Source organism: Anabrus simplex, chromosome 1, assembly GCF_040414725.1.
Source record: "Anabrus simplex isolate iqAnaSimp1 chromosome 1, ASM4041472v1, whole genome shotgun sequence".
In the NCBI taxonomy this organism is placed as follows: domain Eukaryota; kingdom Metazoa; phylum Arthropoda; class Insecta; order Orthoptera; family Tettigoniidae; genus Anabrus; species Anabrus simplex.
In genome coordinates this window covers 1,803,555,385-1,803,578,516 of record NC_090265.1, presented here as the reverse complement: position 1 = coordinate 1,803,578,516, position 23,132 = coordinate 1,803,555,385, and the positions used below count along the sequence as shown (strand labels likewise).

The following is a 23,132-nucleotide window of genomic DNA, read 5'->3' as shown; positions in this document are numbered from 1 at the left end:
GCTTCTTTTGTCACCCAGTGCAAACTGCAGAGCCTCTAAGATGGAGTAAAGCTCCGCAGTATACACGCTACATACACTAGGAAGCGAGATCTTCGTGCTCATATCATCGGTGACAAATCAATCAATCAATACTGATCTGCATTTAGGGCAGTCGCCCAGGTGGCAGATTCCCTATCTGTTGCTTTCCTAGCCTTTTCCGAAATGTTTTCAAAGAAATTGGAAATTTATTGAACATCTCCCTTGGTAAGTTATTCCAATCCCTAACTCCCCTTCCTATAAATGAATATTTGCCCCAGTTTGTCCTCTTGAATTCCAACTTTATCTTCATATTGTGATTTTTCCTACTTTTATAGACGCCATTCAAACCTATTCGTCTACTAATGTCATTCCACGCCATCTCTCCGCTGACAGCTCGGAACATACCACTTAGTCGAGCAGCTCTTCTTCTTTCTCTCAACCAACATTATCTCCAATTTTAGAACCATCCGTGAAGATATGTTTTACGGCCCAATATTGGTGAATGAAATCTTGGAAATACCTCCAATAAACGGAGGAATCCATGTTCACCTTGGGTCCACGGAGCAGATCTAGACATATATCCGGATGCGGAACTAAACATGGAGGTACCTCGCTCAAAGTTTGTTCAAGACAACCACTGATATCAATATTCAAATCATGACACAAGCCATCAATTTGAAACCCAACTGGCCGTGTGGCTTTCGGCCGGTTTTGGTACCTCTGGTGGTACTGGGTACTAAAGATGCATTGATTGATAGCTTGGATGTAGCAGTATTTCACAAATTTTGGCAGCATGTGTGAGCAGTAACTGCTACCTCCTTATCCATAAAGGTGGAACTCCCACTTCAGTGAGTGTGCTGGGAATGGGCCTAGTACGGAAAGCTCTCGTTGCCAGCCGAACTCCACTATGGTGAATACTGTCTAAAAGGCTCAGCATTTACTTCCATAGTAAATTTGGGAGAGGACCGTCGCCGTTTAAAATCATAGCAGCACTGCATGGTCAGCCCCCCCACAAAGTGCCGCTGAGAAACTTAAGCAGGCTGATGAAAGTGAAACCCACACTGGTAGTTAGATAAGAGACCTTTCTTTGCCATGGCCCACACAAGACGCCGGTTAAACCACTGATCATCTGGTCAGACAGGAGAGAGCCATTCAGGAGGCCTTTCTCTGGAAGGAACACCTATTCGCTGTGTTTTTTGACCTGGAGAAAGCTTACGATACTACCTGGCGATATGGAATTCTCTCCACTCTACACCAGTGGGAATTTCGGGTAAATATGCCAACGTTTACTGAGAACTTCATGTCCCTCCGGCTCTTTCGAGTCCACGTAGGGAACGCATTTTCTCAATACCACAGATGTTAAACTAAACTATCTTCCGTATGCAGTTATCAGACTGTGCCTCATAAATAGGCTTCTGATAAGTTCACCTGCATACACCCCAGCATCAGTGGGTAGGGTCTGACACATCCCACTCTGAAGAGTGTAGTGTCAGACCTAAGACAAAATGCTGGTTAGTAGAGCAAACGCCTGAAAAGCCTTACATCTAACTTTTGATCTGATTTTTTATATGCTCTATTGGTGGAAAAATATCTAATTCCCTCCATGGGAATTTAGAATTTCCATTTTCATCTTAGCCGGTCATGAAGCAATATATCACTCGGCAAATGAGTCACTCGGCCGCGCGGTGCATATTCCCCTAACACACAGAGCGAGCTAAAATATGACCCGTAACATCTTTTTTTTCTACTCTAAATTGTTGCATTAACTTGAGGTACACTGCTGCATGTGACTTACCACTCAATACAATTAAATATGAACAGGTTCTAAAGCAGCAACTACACATTACATAATTAGCCACTATACACAATGAAAACAATATTCTCTCACCCATGGGAAATTGAACTTGAATTATTATTATTAATTGTAATGTATAGTTATGAAGTGTTACATCCATTTACATACTATCCACTTCATTCGGTATTGATATCGTAATCAAGTTAACTAATGAAAAAGGTTCCACCTGATCGATACTTCCCTTTTTTATTATTTAGCCTTCGGCTAAATTTTTGTCATTAAAACTTACAGTACATGTTTCGATTGCTTAGCAATCATCATCAGCTGTTTCACATAATGCTTAGTTAAAAAGCATAAAACAATTCCATAATTAAGATTTAAAATTATGTTAGTAAGGAGCAATTAGATGGTGGGGGAGGGGGGGGGGGGGGCAGTTGTTAGTTAAAGATTAAAAACTTATACAAATTAAAAAACTATGTTTTGAATTAAAAAGTATTTGGTTTCATTCTATGTCACTGCACTGGTTATTTATTAAATTCGACGGTTTTTAGCATGATGCTCTTGCAAACTTGTCTTGGTTGTATAATGTTCCTTCTTTTGTTAGACCTTTCTTGTTTGTATCTCGTTACTGTCCGGTGGAGAAGATTATGTTTATTGTTGGTCGAATTATTCAGGTTTCATTAAGCCATTAGTGCATATGATCTGAAAAATCGGATCTTGGTATTTCAGGCTTTAATTTCATAATTGTGTGATTTTCTTTTCTTTCCACTTTCATATTTGTTCAGTAATTCCTTCTGAACAAGTCAGTACCATTAGTTAGTGCGTGCAGTTGGACAGACTGATACAGTATTCATTAGAAGACAACATGGCGTCTCAGAGGAGCACTGTTCACAGCATGTGGTAAGTATTTTGCAAAAATATCACTTATTTATAACATATCTGATCTCTTATTTGTTGTAGAAGTATTGTTGAGAATCCATGCTTTTGTTTGATATGTATTTTAGACAAGTACGTTCATACGTTTTGGAAATAACGTGATTTATTTTCGTGGATCCGAAAAATCGGATCACATGCAAAGCAGTCTTACATTGTTCTCCTTATACAATACCAACTAAATGTTGTAATTGTTGTAGGATGTTTCTGATCTCAACATAATGAGTACAATATTTGTTTCTCATTTTGTTTCAGCCTCCCTGTGGCCAAGATAATTTAAATGCTTGAGGAAGAGGACGAGGAAGACAGTGATGACACTGAGAATGTAATGTAATATACGCTGCAGTTCCAGCTGAGGGTAGGGAGACAGACATTGACAGTGATAAAACAGATGACAAACGTGAGGGTAACCTTAACCACCTTGGTTGGAGGATGATGATTAGCTCGTGTGAAATACAGACTAATGACACAGACTTTGAAGAAACCGAAAGTTCTCGCGAACTTACACCAGAACCTATCACGTCTGGTTCAAAAGTTGTTCAGGTATCTGAAACAGATGAAAATGGTGGACTCCCGCGAAATAAGAAACGTGTTCCTGTGAGGGAAAAACAAAATTTTACGTGGAGGAAATCAGATCCTCATCCTGTCTTGAAAACTCAGTGCGAGCCAATACCTGTGTCTGAGACTGCAAAAACATGCCAAACACCATTGCAGTTTTTTCAGTTATTTTTTTCAAAGAATTTGGTACAGAAAATTGTAGAAGAAAGCAATAAATATGCAGCTCAGAAAAATTTTATTCTCGGCCTAACAGAGTCGGAATTTTGGGTGCTGATAGGAGGCCTGCTTTTATCAGGGTATGGTAAATATCCCAACAGAAGGATGTACTGGTCAGCAGATGAAGATGTTTCCAAGCTTTTAGCCAACAGCATCCGCTGTAATATATTTGACAGTATTTTGCATTACCTGCATTTCAATGATAATGACAACATTGACCCGAACGATCGTCTGTACAAGTTGAGACCTATCATCGATATACTGAACGAAAATTTCAGGAGCCATGGTGGACTTGAAGAGCACTTGTCTATAGATGAAAGTATGATTCCATACTATGGGAAGCATTATGCTAAGCAATATATAAGAGGTAAACCAATAAGATTTGGATTCAAGAACTGGGCACTTTGTTCTTCATCTGGTTATATGGTGTCCTTCAAAATTTATACAGGGAAGGAAGAAAATGATGAGAAGCAGTTTGGCTTAGGTGGTGATCAGTTATCTCACTAATAAAATCCACAGATGTACCCCCACACAAAGGGTTCAAGCTATACTTTGATAACTATTTCACGTCAATAAAACTGCTCAAACACCTGTCTGATGAAGGTTACTGTGCAACGGGAACTATTCGAGAGGGCCGTACTGAGAAATGCCCTCTCATCAGCACAGCAGAAATGAAGAAACTGCCGCGTGGATCCAGCGATTTCCGCTCTTCGGGTGAAATACTTGCCGTCAGGTGGAAGGATAACAATGTTGTTACCATAGCAACAAACCACGGTGAAAATAGAGAGGGAACCTGCTCTAGATGGTCCAAGGAAAAGAAAGGAAAGGTGACAATCAAGCAGCCTACACTTTTTTGCTCCTATAATAAAGGAATGGGGGGTGCAGATCTAATGGATCAGTTAGTGGCGATATACAGAACCAGAATACGTCAAAAAAAGTGGTACTGGCCAATCTTTGCATGGCTGATAATGCGTAAAGTCTTGCCGGATGATGATAAATTGCAAAGTCTCCTGAAGTATCGAAGGGATGTATGCGTTAGTTTGCTGAAGACGCATGGAACTGTTTCTAGAAGGGGAAAACAACCGTGTGATCCCAACATAGATAGTCGCTTCGACGGAAGGAACCACTGGATTATTTCCGTGAGCACGGAAAAGAAATGTCGCCAGTGTTCAGGTACAGCAAAATTCATGTGCGACAAATGTGATGTAGGCCTGCACCCGAAATGTTTCAAGGCCTACCATTCATACTAGGAAAATAGTGGTGGTATTATACCTTAGGCAGTTTCTTTGAAGAACTCTACAGAAGTGTGATAGAAGTACAGAATTTTGAGCAAAAAATATTGTTTGTATCAACATTTGATCATGTTTCTTGTATGTGAGTGTATATGTAACTGATGTTCTGACAAAATCAACAATAAAGAAACTATCATTGTGTTGTACTGGTCTTCTATTATTGAGTCTTCTCTTCCTCTCCCTCTTCCTCAGTGTATTTTATCCTTGCATGTGATCCGATTTTTCGGATCGCACCTCCCTACCAAAGTACGCAATATCCCGTGTTCTATGCATAATATATATTTAATGTACTTACAAATGGTTAGGAAAACACAAAAAAATTAACTAAAATGCCACCAGGAAACTTCATGCACTAATGGGTTAAGTTGGATAGTTTGGAGTACGACCTGTAACCTGCAGAAAAAATGCGTCTGTTAATTAAAATTACCTGGGGGTGTGGTGTTTGAATTTTAAATAAACTGAAACTGTAAAAAAAAAAAAAAAATTTAAAACTTGCCCCTATCCAATTGTTCAGTTATGCAAATTCTATTCGGAATGGGATGTTTGGTGTACGACCTGTAACTGGCAGAAAGGATGCGTTTGTGAATTGAGAATACCTGAGGATGTGTTGTTTGTACTGTACAAACTTTTAAAACTTACCCCTATCCAATTGTTCAGTTATGCAAATTCTATTCGGAAATCGTTAAGTTGGGATGTTTCGTGTACGACCTGTACCTGGCAGAATACCTGGGGATGTGTTGTTTGTACTGTACAAACTTTTAAACTTACCCCTGTCCAATTGTTCAGTTATGCAAATTCTATTCGGAAATCATTAAGTTGGGATGTTTGGTGTACGACCTGTAACTGGCAGAAAGGATGCGTTTGTGAATTGAGAATACCTGAAGATGTGAAGATGTGAAGTTTGTACTGTACAAACTTTTAAAACTTACCCCTATCCAATTGTTCAGTTATGCAAATTCTATTCGGAAATCGTTAAGTTGGGATGTTTCGTGTACGACCTGTACCTGGCAGAATACCTGGGGATGTGTTGTTTGTACTGTACAAACTTTTAAACTTACCCCTGTCCAATTTGTTCTTGTTACGATCTCTGCCGTCCTCGACCTTGTGTAGTAGTGGTGTGACGAGGACGTTATGCTAGCTTCGTTTGGAGGGGGAAGGGGAAATGAAGGCGTGTTGTTAAGTGCAGGTGGGTGGCTCCTATTTGTGACGTAGCTGTTTTGTGATTGCTTCCTACCTTTATTGGGTGTATTTGATTGCCTCCTAATAATTCCATGTATCTCAATACACCGTCCTCGTCATTTTCTGAGCGGCAGTATGGCACATGCAGTGTTAGGCAAAGTCTTATAATGTTTATGAAAAGCGGAGAACGGTTAAATGAGCTAGCTTGTATACACTGTTAGGCACAAAGTCATAACACAATCGAACACATATGAAGATCCATAATCGTGCTGAAGCTGAAGATGAGTAGATCAATTGAAGTAACTTGCCAGCTCCCGGTGATCAGCGCGATATATTCAACGTCAGGCACTGTAGTTTCCAATGCCAACGTAAAATGAAGAATAGCTTAATGATCCAGTATTTGCTTCGGTTGCGGGAATGTAGGTATATATAGATACATGTAATAAAATTCAATATAATTGAATAAGTAATTGTGATCCTGTAGAATTTTTGGAACAGTTGACGTGAAAAAACAAATGTGAAGAGAAAAAAATACAGTAAAAAGCGCAATACCGGAAACAAATGAAAACATATATGCATAGTGCGCTATTTTTAAAAATGTAAAAAATTCAGGTTGTGAATGAAGTTTTTTATTTTTTTTTTTTTTTTTGCTAGGGGCTTTACGTCGCACCGACACAGATAGGTCTTATGGCGACGATGGGATAGGAAAGGACAAGGAGTTGGAAGGAAGCGGCCGTGGCCTTAATTAAGGTACAGCCCCAGCATTTGCCTGGTGTGAAAATGGGAAACCACGGAAAACCATTTTCAGGGCTGCCGATAGTGGGATTCGAACCTACTATCTCCCGGATGCAAGCTCACAGCCGCGCGCCTCTACGCGCACGGCCAACTCGCCCGCTTGTGAATGAAGTAGTCGAAGTCGGCGTAAGTCAAGAGTTAAATTTGAATGAGAAGAACCGAAATGAAGGTGGCAGTTCTTCTTCTTCTTCTTCTTTTTTTGAGGTGAAAAAAAAAAGATAAGAGAAATTAATAGAGGAAGAGGAATAGTGGAATAAGAGAAGAATAAAAGAGATTGAAGTTAAACGGTGTTGAGGAAGGATAACGTAGGTAGGTGAAGGAGGGGTAGTTTAGGGTGGGTTATGAGGGTGGGTTATTGGAGGTAGAAAATGTGGGTGGGAACTTTGGAAGGCATGGAAAATAGAATTGGGGTTTTGAAATTTAGAATTTTTGAGAAGAAGAATTAGGAAGTCGAAAAGGATGTTGGGTTTTTCAGAAATGTCGTTTAAATTGAAATTAGGGTTGAAGTATTGGTCAAGGTGAATAAAGCAATTTTCAGTAGTGTTTAAGAGGGGGCCTTTGTTAATGATTTTAAGTATTTTCATGTCTTTTTCAATAATTGTGAAATTATGCTTGGAGTCTTGTATGTGTTGTCCTATGGCAGAGAATCTGTTGTATTTAATGGCGTTGATATGTTCGGAAGCTGACCCACACTAACGTTTTTGTAGTGAACGTGCCCCACAGGCATGATTTAAGTAGAGACTCGTGTGTGAACATTGAAGTGGACAAGGTCAATACAGATATTGTTAAAATTTGTAAACATTTTCGGAATACTCAGGTTATTGAATGCAGCAGTTTTGAGAGATACTGTTATACAAAACATGGCCTCCATCTAAACAATTCAGGTAAACGAAAGATAGCAAATATTGTTCTAGATTTTATTAATCTTAAGATATGTACTGTAAAACAGGCAACTCCCTTGAGTTATAATACTGACCAGGAAAACTAGTAGAAAGAGCCAGCTGTACTTCAAGCTGGCTCAGTCAACTAGAAAAAGAAACTCAGGATAGTAAGGAATTTCAAGTTACCCAATTGCAACAGTCAAGTTTTAGGGAGGAAGGGGGTCTGAGATTGCTCTTGGTAAACTGTCAAAGTGTAGTAAATAAACAATTAAAATTCGGTACATTGATGGAATCTTATGAGACTGATGTGGTGATAGGAGTGGAATCGTGGTTGAAAGAAGGGGTGGGTAATAGAGAAGTATTTCCAGAAGGGTACACAGTCTATCGTAGAGACCGAGGAGATAAAAAGGGTGGGGGGTGCTTATTCTGGTGAAGGAAACTTATTGTTCACATAAATGGTTTACCGATGAAAGGGATGAAATATTAGGGAAAAAATTAGTTTGTGATAATATGAAGGAGGTGGGAATTATAGGAACATACAGGCCTGGAGGAGAGGAAAGAGACATGGAAATCTTTGAGAAAATAATAGATTATACTCATAAAAACAATAATAATGATATGGTAATAATTGGGGGAGATCTAAATTTGCCTGAAGTTGAATGGAATGGAGCTGCAAGTGAAGCCCATGAACAGAAACTGGCAAATAAGTTAATTTGGGAGGGAGGATTTACACAAGTAGTACAAGAACCGACTCGTCTCAATAACTTACTAGATGTATTCTTGGTTAAACCATGGGAAATTGTTGATAAAACTGAGGTAATTGAAGGAATAGGAGACCATAAGGCTGTAATAATGGATGTAGGACTCGTACCAAAAAGGCTTAATAAAAGGGTTACACAAGACAAGAAATTGTACAGAAAAACTAAAGTTGATGAATTTGGGACTTACCTTAAATCACAATTCAGTTGTTGGATAAGTGAAGGGAGTAACGTGGATACACTTTGCGCTAAATTTAAAGGAATCATTTGGGAAGGAGAGAAGAGATTTGTACCTGTTAAGAAGGGTAAAATGACCTCAGACCCTGTTTATTATACAAGGGAAATAAGAAAATTAAAAAGAAAATGTAGAATAGTAAACAGGAAAATCAAAGAGGGTAGGGAGAGTAGAGAAACTAGAAAACAGCTAATGAGGGAACTGAATAGAGTGAAAAAGGAAGCAAAAGAGAATTATATGAATGGCATACTTCAAGAGGGTAATGACCACAAAGGGAAATGGAAAAAGCTGTATACATATATCAGGAATCAAAAAGGAAAAGGAGTCCAAATTCCTATAATGGTGGGAGAAGGGGGTGAACACTATTTAACAGATACTGAGAAAGCAAACCTATTTAGTACGGAATTTAGAGATTCAGTAGATGATTGTCAAGAGTTGGAAACCGAAACAGAAGATAGAGAGGGAGAGAGACAGAGGGAAACAAGAAGCTTCTCATTCACAAACGAAGATATTTTCAGAGAAATCCAACTGCTTCAGCAAGGAAAAGCAGCAGGAAGTGATCAAATTACTGGAGAGGTATTAAGGTACATAGTGCCTTATTTAAAATTTCTCTTTGACTATGTCATAAATAATAGTGTAATACCAAAGGAGTGGAAGGAATCTATAATAATACCAATTTATAAAGGAAAGGGTGATAAAAGGAAACCAGAGAACTACAGACCAATCAGCGTGACCAGTATAGTTTGTAAAATTCTGGAGAGTTTAATATCGAAGTACATCAGAGGGATATGTGATGATAAAAATTGGTTCATGAGGAGCCAGTATGGAATTAGAAAGAAATTTTCTTGTGAGGCACAACTGGTGGGATTTCAGCAGGACATATCAGATCAGTTGGATTCAGGAGGTCAGTTAGATTGCATAGCCATAGATCTTTCCAAAGCCTTTGATAGAGTGGAACATGGAATATTATTAAAGAAATTGGAGGGAATAGGATTGGACGTAAGGGTTACACGTTGGATAAAAACATTTCTAAATTCTAGGGTTCAGAAAGTCAAAGTAGGAAATAATGTATCTCAGGAAGAGAAAGTTTGGAAGGGAATTGCACAGGGTAGTATAATCGGTCCGTTACTTTTCTTAATATACGCAAATGATTTAGGGAACAATATAACATCAAAAATAAGATTGTATGCAGATGACATAATTGTTTATAGAGAAATAAACAACATTGAGGATTGTTCAGAATTACAAAGGGACCTTGAAAGTATCCAACAATGGGTTGATGAAAATAATATGAAGGTTAATGGAGGCAAACCAACTGTTACAACTTTTACAAACAGGAGCTTTAAGACTGAATTTGAATATACTTTGGATGAGGTAGTTATCCCAAAAGATGGCAAGTGCAAATACTTAGGTGTGAGATTTGAAAGTAATTTGCACTGGAAGGGTCATATTGATGACATTGTTGGGAAAGCATACAGATCATTACATGTCATAATGAGGCTACTTAAAGGATGCAACAAAGAATTAAAAGAAAAAAGTTACTTGAGTATGGTTCGTCCATTATTGGAATATGGAAATAGTGTTTGGGATCCTCACCAAGAATACCTAATAAAAGAACTAGATAGTGTGCAGAGGAAAGCAGCAAGATTTGTAACAGGGGATTTCAGGAGAAAGAGTAGTGTAGCAGAAATGTTAAAGGAACTTGGGTGGGAAACTTTAAGTAAGAGAAGGGAGAAAACTAGACTTACAGGATTATATAGAGCCTATACAGGAGAAGAAGCATGGGGAGATATCCATGAGAGGCATCAGTTGGAAAATAATTATATCGGCAGGACTGACCACAAATATAAAATTAGAAGGAATTTTAGCAGAAGAGATTGGGGTAAATTTTCATTCATTGGGAAGGGTGTGAAGGAGTGGAACAGTTTACCAGGGGTAGTGTTTGATCCTTTTCCAAAATCTGTACAGATATTCAAGAAGAGAATAAACAGCAACAGAGAAAATAAATGAAGTGTTAGAGGGCATTCGACCGGTGCAGGTTTTTGTAAATAAAAAAATGTGTGTGAATAAATTAATTCCATCCCCTGGTCTAAGGAGTTTGGACAGCCAAAGTAGGGGACTGCCTGTAGGGGTGAAGTACAGTGGGGACTTCGAGGGCCCTGGGACCGCTACGGTAGCTGTGAAGGCCCTTCAGGAACTCTGGAAAGTGGTGGCAAAAGGGGCTCTGGTTAAGACGCAGCAGGTCGTTATGCTACTTAGGATCCAGAACGGGTAAAAAAATAATAGTAAATAAATAAATGCAATGTAAATAATTATGTTACACCAGTTTTATAGTTTCATTTGAAGCAATTCCACATACTGTATATCAGTTGACTATATTTGTAAGTAGTACAGGAGATATTATAATTAGAATTTTGTAAACAATATAAATTTATTAAGGATGAGCTGTGTGTTTAATAGAAAACATTGTTAGCGTAAATTGTATAATATTGTATTATAGGAAACATTTTCTTCTCTTGTTAATTTAATATTTAGTGCTTGACAATAATGTACTGTATTTTAGTGTACCATTTGCCACCGAGGTAGACACCTCATTTGCAAATAAAGAGATTTTGATTTGATTTTTGATTTTGATTTTGTATCTGATATTGAAGTTGCGGCCAGTTTGTCCAATGTAGGAGGAGCTGCAGTTGTTACATTTGAATCTGTGTACTCCAGATTTAGAAAAAGCATTAGTTTTATTTAGTGATTTAAAGTTGTGTAAAATATCAAAATTTCTATTGTTAGTTCTAAAATAAATTTTCATGTTGTGTTTTTTAAAAACATTAGTTATTTTATAAGCAACTTGAGTGAAAACGAAAGTGGAAAATGCAGTTGGTTTTGTTATGTCTTTTGATAACGTGGTTTTAGGACGGTGTTTGAATTTGTTGATGATACGGTTTATGAAGGAGTTGTCAAAAGCCATTGAATGCAGCGATGTAACGGATGGGGTTTAATTCATTATTTAAATCTTTTTTAGACATAGGGGAGTTGAAGGCACGAAAAATTAAGCTGTTATAAGTAGCACGTTTATGTGCTTGAGGGTGCGAAGAATCTTGTCGTATTGTGGTTGCTGTTTGGGTTGGTTTTCTGAATATTTTGTAAGATAAAGGAGAAGGATGTCTAGTGATAGTTAAGTCTAGAAAATTAAGAGTTTGGTTGTGTTCTGATTCGAGGGTGAATTTAATGTTACAGTCTATGTTGTTAAGATGAAGAAGTGTAGAGGCTGCGTTGGTTGATTCTTCGTTTAAAATTACTAATGTGTCATCAACAAATCTGGCACAAAAGAGGATGTTACAGAAATTATTATTATTATTATTATTATTATTATTATTATTATTATTATTATTATTATTATTATTATTATTAATTTTTGTGTTTTCTAAGAAGTCAAGGTAAATTTCAGCAAGAATGCCTGAAGCTGGTGAGCCCATAGCCAAGCCATCTTGTTGATAGATAGTGTTATCAAAGGTAGAATAATTATTGTCAAGAACCAATTTTAAAATAGTAATGAAGTCTTGAATTTCAAGTTTACTCAGGTTGTTGTTGTTTATTATAGGGAATACTAGGGTACTTGTTTACAATTATTTTGTAGGTTTTAGTTGTCTGTATATTTGCCCTTTGTAAATGGCGAACAGGAGTTGATCTCATCAAGTGGTGATTATTGTGGTATTTGTTATATATTTTTTATTATTTTGGAAGTAAACTCATGGAATGAAACTTGCATTAAGTCTTTTATCAGTAGAGTATGGATGAACCTGGCATGTTACCCAAATTTAATTTCAGGGGTTAAACAGCAACAGGTAAGGTTATAAAGTAAGTCTGGAGCTTCGTCAGCCTGATGACCGTCGCCTTGAGAGAGGGAGTTGCTCGTTGCTCTACAGAGTTAATTATTCCTGCAATTGTTTTGCAGATGGCGCCCATTCTTGTTATTTACACTTATTTTAGTCACCGTTTACTCATTTCATATTTTCAATATCTTTCAGATGTTACAAAACCAAAGACTTTTAATTCAAAACATAGTTTTTTAATTTGTATAAGTTTTTAATCTTTAACTAACAACTGCCCCCCCCTCCCCCCCACCTAATTGTTCCTTACTAACATAATTTTTAATCTTAATTATGGAATTGTTTTATGCTATTTTTTACCTAAGCATTATGTGAAACACCTGATGATGATTGCTAAGCAATCAAAACATGTACCGTAAGTTTTTATGAAAAAAATTTAGCCAAAGGCTAAATAAAAAAAAAAAGAAAAGTATCGATCAGGTGGAACCTTTTTCCATTAATTAACTTGTGTTACATCCAGTTAGTATTTGTATTATTATTACGATACAATCGTGTTGTTTGTGAGGTTATGTCATGAAACATGTGCTGTACATAAATATTTAATTATATGAGTTCAGTTAATGTAAAAACCTCTAAATTAATATTATATAATGTATTCTTACCTGTATATATAATTTGTAATCCACTACGGTATTTTGAAACACACTGTAACTTCCAGAATGGCACTAGATCATGGTAGAATATTCTGTACATCATAACAATGTTGTTAAGCACTCTAGAATTTTTGAGAAGATATTTTTTGTAATTTAGCTTTCTAGAAGCCTGGCCAGGCATGTATGTAAGGAGGTGGTCTTGATGGTAACGAAGAGTTTGATTATTAAAAGTTAATAATCAAATTCCTATAGGGCCTACTGTGATTAATATTGCAGTTCAAGCCCCCGGTGTAGATTTGACAGAAATTATTGTAGACAACCTCTTATTTTTAGGCATTTAAGTACACTTATATTCTCCGTCCCGCATAGTAGGAAAATAATAGTAATCCACCTGCGGTAAAAATCATATAACCACATTTCAATTCAGAATTGTAATGTAGATACTGTATATTTAGATAGTACAGTATCTTACCTGCTATAGTCGTGTGTATCTTTTGTGTGTATCTATTAGAGCATAGGACTAATAATAATCTGTCTAAGCTTTTAGCTTTGTTGGAAATCTTTGCTACTTGCTTTACGTCGCACCGACTCAGATAGGTCTTATGGCGACGATAGGACAGGATAGGGCTAGGAGTGGGAAGGAAGCGGCCATGGCCTTAATTAAGGTACAGCCCCAGCATTTGGCTGATGTGAAACCACGGAAAACCATCTTCAGGGCTGCCGACAGTGGGGTTCGAACCTACTATCTCCCGAATACTGGACACTGGCCTCACTTAAGCGACTGCAGCTATCGAGCTCGGTAGTTAAAGACTTAAACTCCACAGTCCTGATTTCGGACTTTAAAGAATTTCGACACTACGCGAGTGATAGTCTCATTTCGCCAAGTTAAAGACTTAAACTCCACATTTGAACTTATAAATATTTCAGCGAGTTGCAAGTGATAATGTTATTCCCGCGATTCACGAGTGATAGAATCTAGCCTCAGTTAAGACTGATTTAAACTTTAATGGTGATTTATTCGGACAGATGTTTCAAATTTACATTTCTTAAAAGTGTTCATAACCCGTGATTGATGAAACAATCCGAACAGTGATAAATTGTGAACGACATTCACATTGCCAACTAATTGAAATATTTTGCAAATTTTGTGCATCAGAACTGTTCAGACTGTGACAGGTAATTAATTAATGAATTAATTTCAATCTATGACTGTGTCTTCGGATTTATAGAAATCATGAGATAGACTGTGAATTACATATTCGAACCTTACATTCATGGTAGACATTGAACCGTGTTAAGAAATGAATTACATATTCGAACTTTACATTCATGGTAGACATTAGACTGTGTTTAAGGTGTACATTAAATACAAATTAAACTGTTTAATTATGACTAGTAATGAACTGTGCATTTAAACTGTGAGTTTTCAATAGACAGTATTTTCTTTTGTGTAATCAAACCACGGACTGTGGAACAGTGAAACCTATTTCATTTAATATCAAATTAATGAACCAAATTGGTTTACAAGTGAAACATTTTCTTTTTCAAATGACTCAGTTAAATTGCACGTAACCCTAAGCAAATATTTCGCGTGTCAAGTATCACATTTTCTTTAGTCAATTTTATTGACGTTTGATTACGTCACACTACGAGTGATTCTTTGCTCAACATTCAAATCCGTTATTCAAGAAACTCTTTCCGTGTCCCAGGCGCTAATGTGTACAGTCATAAGTCATTCCCCGTGCAACCAAATATCAATGCTCACATTACTACGTTATCCCAATCTTCTGGACGTCGTATGGATATTCCAGAACTTCTAGAATTTCCATCGTGGGAGAAATTGTGGTTCCATGGTGCCGAGAGGAGACTGATGGCAGTATGAGGAAGGCAGCCGGATTTCGAGTACATCTCCAGCCTGGACGAGGGAAGAACCATTTCCTGCATATCTGCTGTATGAAGGTGATATGATTTGAACTTTGTTAATAAATTCAGAATTTTAAAAAAGAACTTAAGAATAATTTCAAGAAACCCCTCATCCCTCTGTAAGCACTCCAATCAGAACGGTACACGCCCTGCGTCTAACTCATGCTCATCAAAGTACCATATTTACTGTTACAATACGGTACTGGTATTGGAATTAGGATGCGTCTGAATGTAGTTCAAAATTATTGTAGTCTACTGTACAGTAGTATATGAGTAATATCTTATTAGAAAGTAGCGTGTTTATTTTATTATAGTAAAATATTTGTGCAGTATAGTAGAGGTATCTGTAGAAACACTCTTACTAAAATTCTGTTGTAATTAGGATAGGCTTAACTGCAGTATAGAATTGTGTAATTCCTGTGTATTCCTTTCGGTATTCAGTAACTAACAGCAGTTTCTATCCGTTAGGGTGTTGTAGGATAAAAATAGAGTACGTCTCAGTAGTATTGTAGTGTAGTGGTATATTAATTACCTTATTGTCGTGTGATCTTTGAGTACTATCCTAGACAATATCTTTTTTTATTCACTTTTATTGCACAAAACAAGTTATTTTATTTTTCCTTTTCTTCTCATTTTTTCCGTAAACAATGGCTAAGGAGTGCGGGTGTAGGAACAGTGGGTGTGGCGAGGCATTGAGAGGTATGAAGGAGGAGTTGGAGAGTTTGAGGGAGATAATTAGGATTCTCACAGAAGACAGGAAGGAAGGAAGGTAGGCTTCGCTCAAACAATGTACAGGGATGGGAAGGAAAGGGGGGAATTGTAGAAGACAGGTGGTCTAATGTTCTAAGGGGAAGGAGATTGCAGGCTAAGGGCTCTATTCAAGGTCAGAATTCAGGACAGGTGTCTGTGAGAAATCGTTACGAGCCACTCCAGGTAGAGCAACAGAAGGAAGATGAGGAACAAGGAACTGTAGATGAGATGTGTGGAAGTAGGAGGAAGGGAAAAGGTAGGAAAGGGAAATTCAGAGTAGAGGATAGGAAAAGACAGGTGGAACAGGGTCATGGGAGGAAGAAAAGGGAGGAGGATGTAGCTTCTGCAGCTATCAGGAAAGATAGGGCTGACAAGGAGGGGAGGGGATCAAATGAGGTGGGTAGAGTTGAGGCTCTGGTCATGGGGGATTCCATCGTTAGCCACGTGGGGAAAGTGTGTGGAGGAAAGGGAACCAGGGTAGAGTGTTATCCAGGAATTAGGTTGAGGCAGATGCTGAGAAAAGTAGAAGAGAAGGAGGAGGGGAAGGAGAAGGTGGTAGTGTTTCACGTTGGTACTAACAACTTAAAGCAAGCTGGTATAAGTACCAATATAGTTGGAGATGTGTGGGATCTGGTAAATGCAGCACGGGTGAAGTTTAAGAAAGCGGAGATTGTTATTAGTGGAATACTGTGTAGGAGGGATACTGACTGGAGGGTGATTGGGGATTTAAATGAGACTATGGAGCGGGTATGTGGGAAACTGGGAGTGAAATTTCTACATCCTAATGGGTGGGTAGGAGATAGTGACCTGCGCTCAGATGGCCTTCACTTAAACCGCAGTGGTGCGTATAAGTTAGGAAATTGTTTGGAAGGGTAATAGGGAGGAACATTCAGGGAAACGGGGTTGTCAAGGGAGCGGTGATAAGGGAACAGGGAACTGGAAATCAAGTAGGGATGACATAAAAATGTTAGTGTTGAACTGTAGAAGTATTGTACAGAAAGGAATAGAATTAAGTAATTTAATAGATATATATTTACCAGATATTGTAATAGGAGTTGAATCGTGGCTGAGAAATGATATAATGGTTGCAAAAATTTTCTCACGGAACTGGAGTGTCTCTTGATTAATTAATTTCATTATGTCCTGTATTGATAATTACCATATATCATAGAAAAGAAAAGAACAAAAGATCCATCTGATCAATACTAATTTTATTATAATTCCTTATATAACAGAACAAGTTTCGACTCTTTACAAAGTCATCTTCAGCTGTATTATACTCTTACAATAGTTATAATTTTAGGTTTTGTGCCTTCCCAAGTGAAAAGATTGTGTGTGACAGACGCCAAATTGACATATTTCAAAGTGGTTAGTCCTATGATCATAAACTTAAGTATGTCTGAAGACCTGAAACTTGTGTTGAAACTTATAAAAATGTTAACTGTATAAACACACTAAATGTTCACATTACATGATAAAATACATCTCAATATACATGTATCTTGTTACAGTTCAAGTTTGCGGGTAAAACACGTTCTTGAAATAAATTTGTCATCTTTCGTACAGTAGTGTTGAACTGTAGAAGTATGTACAGAAAGGAATAGAATTAAGTAATTTAATAGATATATATTTACCAGATATTGTAATAGGAGTTGAATCATGGCTTAGAAATGATATAATGGATGCAGAAATTTTCTGCACGTCAGGCAACCAGGTTGTACGCTTCTCAACCACACAACAACAATATTTATCACTAGTCATAGACAAGGAAAGAGCCACCACCAACAACAACTGATTTTACACACTAATGTCATCTGTATTTAACGCTTTCAAGACTATCAACAACTTCAGCTACACATACCTACCTTCAAATGTACACATATTTAATAATATTAGAAAATTTGCAAGCTATCTAGTGATTGAACTTTGTATAAAGTATAGTGGTACAAAGTACCCCATACGAACTCAAGCATATAACCTCTCATGTTAGACGACCCGTAAACAATCCTTTTCTATGATACTGGAGTGTGTATCGTAGAGACAGGATAGGAATGGTGGGAGGAGGAGTGTTCATTCTGGTGAAAGAAAAATTTGTAAGCTACGAAAAAGTTAAAGATGAGAAACATGAAATTCTAGGTGTAAGGCTCATTTCTAAAGATAATAGGCAACTTGATGTCTTTGGAGTGTACAGACCGGGAAAGGGTAGCGCTGACACAGATTCAGAATTATTTGATAAGATAATCAGCTATGTGGGAAACGACATGGAAAGGAATGTGATTGTAGCGGGAGATCTGAATTTACCCAATGTCAACTGGGAAGGAAATGCGAACGACAGGAAGCATGACCAACAAATGGCAAATAAGTTAATATGGGAAGGACAGCTGATTCAGAAAGTGATAGAACCAACCAGAGGGAAAAATATCCTGGATGTCGTGCTGATAAAACCAGATGAGCTCTATAGGGAAACTGAAGTAATAGATGGTATTAGTGATCATAAAGCTGTTTTTGTCGTAGTTAAAAATAAATGTGATAGAAAGGAAGGTCTTAAAAGTAGGACTATTAGGCAGTACCATATGGCTGATAAAGCAGGCATGAGGCAGTTTCTAAAAAGTAACTATGATCGGTGGAAAACGGTAAATAAAAATGTAAACAGACTCTGGGATGGGTTTAAAGAAATTGTTGAGGAATGTGAAAACAAGTTTGTACATTTAAAGGTGGTAAGGAATGGTAGCTAAGGATAACATGATGGCAAGCATAATTGGCAATCATACAAATTTTAGTGAAAAATGGAAGGGTATGTATAGGTACTTTAAGGGAGAAACAGGTTCCAAGAAGGACATTCCAGGAATAATTAATGAACAAGGAGAGAGTGTCCATGTGAGGATCTTCAAAAGGCAGAAGTATTCAGTCAGCAGTATGTAAAGATTGTTGGTTACAAGGATAATGTCGAGATAGAGGAAGGGACTAATGCTAAAGAAGTATTAAAATTTACATATAACAATGATATTTACAATAAGATAAAAAAGTTGAAAACTAGAAAAGCGGCTGGAATTGATCAGATTTCTGGGGATATACTAAAGACAATGGGTTGGAATATAGTACCATATCTGAAGTACATATTTGATTATTGTTTGGTTGAAGGAGCTATACCAAATGAATGGAGAGTTGCTATAGTATCCCCTGAGTATAAAGGAAAGGGTGATAGAAATAAAGCTGAAAATGACTGGCCAGACAGTTTGACACACGTTGCATGAAAGCTTCGGGAAGGCATTCTTTCTAATTATATTAGACATGTTTGTGAAATTAATAATGAGTTCGATAGAAGGCAGTTCGGTTTTAGGAAAGGTTATTCCACTGAAGCTCAACTTGTAGGATTTCAGCAAGATATAGCAGATATCTTGGATTCAGGAGGTCAAATGGACTGTATCGCGAGTGACCTGTCTAAAGCATTTGATAGGGTGGATCATGGGAGACCACTGGCAAAAATGAGTGTAATTGGACTAGACAAAAGAGTGACTGAATGGGTTGCTATATTTCTAGAAAATAGATCTCAGAGAATTAGAGTAGGTGAAGCTTTATCTGACCCTGTAATAATTAAGAGGGGAATTCCTCTAGGCAGTATTATCGGACCTTTATGTTTTCTTATATATATAAATGATATGAGTAAAGGAGTGGAATCAGAAGTAAGGCTTTTTGTGGATGATGTTATTCTCTATAGAGTGATAAATAAGTTACAAGATTGTGCGCAACTGCAACGTGACCTCGAAAATGTTGAGAGATGGACAGCAGGCAATGGTATGATGATAAACGGGGTTAAATGTCAGGTTGTGAGTTTCACAAATAGGAAAAGTCCTCTCAGTTTTAATTCCTGCGTTGGTGGGGTGAAAGTTCCTTTTGGGGATCATTGTAAGTATCTAGGGTAATCACATAAATGGGATTGTTAATAAAGGGTACAGATCTCTGCACATGGTTATGAGGGTGTGTAGGGGTTGTAGTAAGGATGTAAAGGAGAGGGCATATAAGTCTCTGGTAAGACCTGAAACATGCTCGTTTAACATGTTCATTACATGTAGGTTTATCTGTGATTGCTAAGAGCTTGCATTAGCTCTCGTTTGACTTCACTAAACTGGCTATTAACTATTTCCCAAACTGTACCGCAGAGGGCAGCGCCCCTGCTTTGTAAACGGATGGTCCTTCCTTCCGCGAGTCTTTGACTTTTATCTCCTTGACATGATGTCTTTGTTGTTGTTATGACCTGAAGGAAAGAAAGAAAGATGGAGGCGCCTCTACTCGTAGTAGCATTTTTGAATTATCGATGGGTTTTTATCAGGTTTAAACCCTGCCTGTATTCATATTCTGATTTTTAATTGATCAGCTTCAACCTCAGGTAATGTGAGCTGTATTTTCGCTTTTATTTTATGTTTATCTTGTGGCTGTTTCAAGTGCCTTGTAATCGCGACTGACTGATATACGTCTTTGCCCCGCAATATGAATGGGTGTGTGTTTGCGGGCATTATTGTGGTGGTGGTGACGAGGTAACTGGGTCTCTACGAGAATTGTCATCATGTGCACGACATTATACTTCCTTATTGCCACCAAATGTTAGTAGGCTCTGGGTGTCGACACGGAGATACGTCGTACCCAGCGCCTGTGTTGGTGGGCTTGTACGTGGGCCGTGGGTCCATATCATACTGCTTATACACTGACTGACAGAGCAAATGCAACACCAAGAAGGAGTGGTCAGAACTTTATGCCAATTGCAGGGTAGACTGACGTCACTGAGGTATGCTCATGATGTGAAATGCGCCGCTGTGCTGCTCACGTAGCGAACGATAAATGGGACACGGCGTCGGCGAATGGCCCACTTCGTACCGTGATTTCTCAGCCGACAGTCATTGTAGAACGTGTTGTCGTGTGCCACAGGACACGTGTATAGCTAAGAATGCCAGGCCGCCGTCAACGGAGGCATTTCCAGCACACAGACGACTTTACGAGGGGTATGGTGATCGGGTTGAGAAGGACAGGTTGGTCGCTTCGTCAAATCGCAGCCGATACCCATAGGGATGTGTCCACGGTGCAGCGCCTGTGGCGAAGATGGTTGGCGCAGGGACATGTGGCATGTGCGAGGGGTCCAGGCGCAGCCCGAGTGACGTTAGCACGCGAGGATCGGCGCATCCGCCGCCAAGCGGTGGCAGCCCCGCACGCCACGTCAACCGCCATTCTTCAGCATGTGCAAGACACCCTGGCTGTTCCAATATCGACCAGAACAATTTCCTGTCGATTGGTTGAAGGAGGCCTGCACTCCCGGCGCCCGCTCAGAAGACTACCATTGACTCCACAGCATAGACGTGCACGCCTGGCATGGTGCCGGGCTAGAGCGACTTGGATGAGGGAATGGCGGAACGTCGTGTTCTCTGATGAGTCACGCTTCTGTGCTGTCAGTGATAGTCACCGGAGACGAGTGTGGCGTCGGCGTGGAGAAAGGTCAAATCCGGCAGTAACTGTGGAGCACCCTACCGCTAGACAACGCGGCATCATGGTTTGGGGCGCTATTGCGTATGATTCCACGTCACCTCTAGTGCGTATTCAAGGCACGTTAAATGCCCACCGCTACGTGCAGCATGTGCTGCGGCCGGTGGCACTCCCGTACCTTCAGGGGCTGCCCAATGCTCTGTTTCAGCAGGATAATGCCCGCCCACACACTGCTCGCATCTCCCAACAGGCTCTACGAGGTGTACAGATGCTTCCGTGGCCAGCGTACTCTCCGGATCTCTCACCAATCGAACACGCGTGGGATCTCATTGGACGCCGTTTGCAAACTCTGCCCCAGCCTCGTACGGACGACCAACTGTGGCAAATGGTTGATAGAGAATGGAGAACCATCCCTCAGGACACCATCCGCACTCTTGTTGACTCTGTACCTCGACGTGTTTCTGCGTGCATCGCCGCTCGCGGTGGTCCTACATCCTACTGAGTCGATGCCATGCGCATTGTGTAACCTGCATATCGGTTTGAAATAAACATCAATTATTCGTCCGTGCCGTCTCTGTTTTTTCCCCAACTTTCATCCCTTTCGAACCACTCCTTCTTGGTGTTGCATTTGCTCTGTCTGTCAGTGTATATATATTTTTGCAGTGTGCACGTTTCTACGTCGTGTGCGGGAAATTACTTATGGCCAGGTGAGTCATACTACATGTGTTTGCGATCTGTTTTGAAAAGAGGTTATTGACCCTATTGTTGCCCGATATCGACAATGCCTGAATGTTTGTGTGTATGTGTGAGAGCGAGCGAGGGGCTAAAAGGATGTCGCATCGGTCAGTTTATTTATGTTTCCTTTGTATTTATTCCTCGTACACTTGTTTTTTTACTTCGAGTGCGGTGTTTATTATTTTGTCTTGGTCTATTTTATGACCGTTTTGCTCGTTCTTATGGCCGCCATTTTGTTTCATTTCAATTCGGGTGATGCGCACACCCGCTTTATTTTCTTTGCCTTTTGTGTGCTCTTTGGTACTGAGATGCTGCACCCCTGGCCATCTCGATACCTTCATTGCCTTCATGTAACTATTGTTCGCTCTACTCCGAGAGGCTGCGTTATCTTTTATCCTTGTGTTGGTCATTGTTGATGCTGTAATAATGATGGAGGTTTGAGTAATGTTTGGAAAATATAATGTGAACTGCTTCGCGGAAAGAAATGACCAAAATAAGTCTGTGAGGATCCTTCCTGTTGTAGGTGTTTAAAGATGTTGTGAAAATATCAATTAAGCCGTGAGCACGTCTCAAGGTATTGTTTATCCATGAGTTTATGGTATGTTGTGCTCAAAAGATTACGATGCTAGCTTCTACTAACCTGAAGGACAAAAGCACGTATGTAATAATGTGTCAATATATATATTTTTTTTTTTTTGGTGGCTCCCTTTTTGCATTTACGTTTTATCTTAATAAACCCTCATTTAATTTCATTTGATTTTTTATTGCTGGTAGTTAGTTGTTTTTCCTTGTCATGTATTATTATTATTATTAATCAACGTCTTCAGTTCGAGGCTATTATCTGCCTCTCCTGATCGGAGTCCACGTCCTCGAATCTCCCGTCGGTTATATATGTGTTTTTTTCGTATTGGGTCCGGTGCAGACCCCAACTAGATTATGGTTCCAGTGTATGGGACCCTAACCAGGATTACTTGATTCAAGAACTGGTAAAAATCCAAAGAAAAGCAGCTCGATTTGTTCTGGGTGATTTCCGACAAAAGAGTAGCGTTACAGAAATGTTGCAAAGTTTGGGCTGGGAAGAACTGGGAGAAAGAAGATGAGCTGCTCGACTA

At 38.8% G+C, this 23,132-nt stretch overlaps 1 protein-coding gene across 9 annotated transcripts in view; it reads right to left on the bottom strand.

Annotated features, from left to right (window-relative positions):
- p115 (General vesicular transport factor p115) overlaps positions 1–23,132 on the bottom strand; it is a 637,868-nt gene that overhangs the window by 361,279 nt on the left and 253,457 nt on the right. The gene's annotated exons all lie outside the window — the stretch shown is intronic.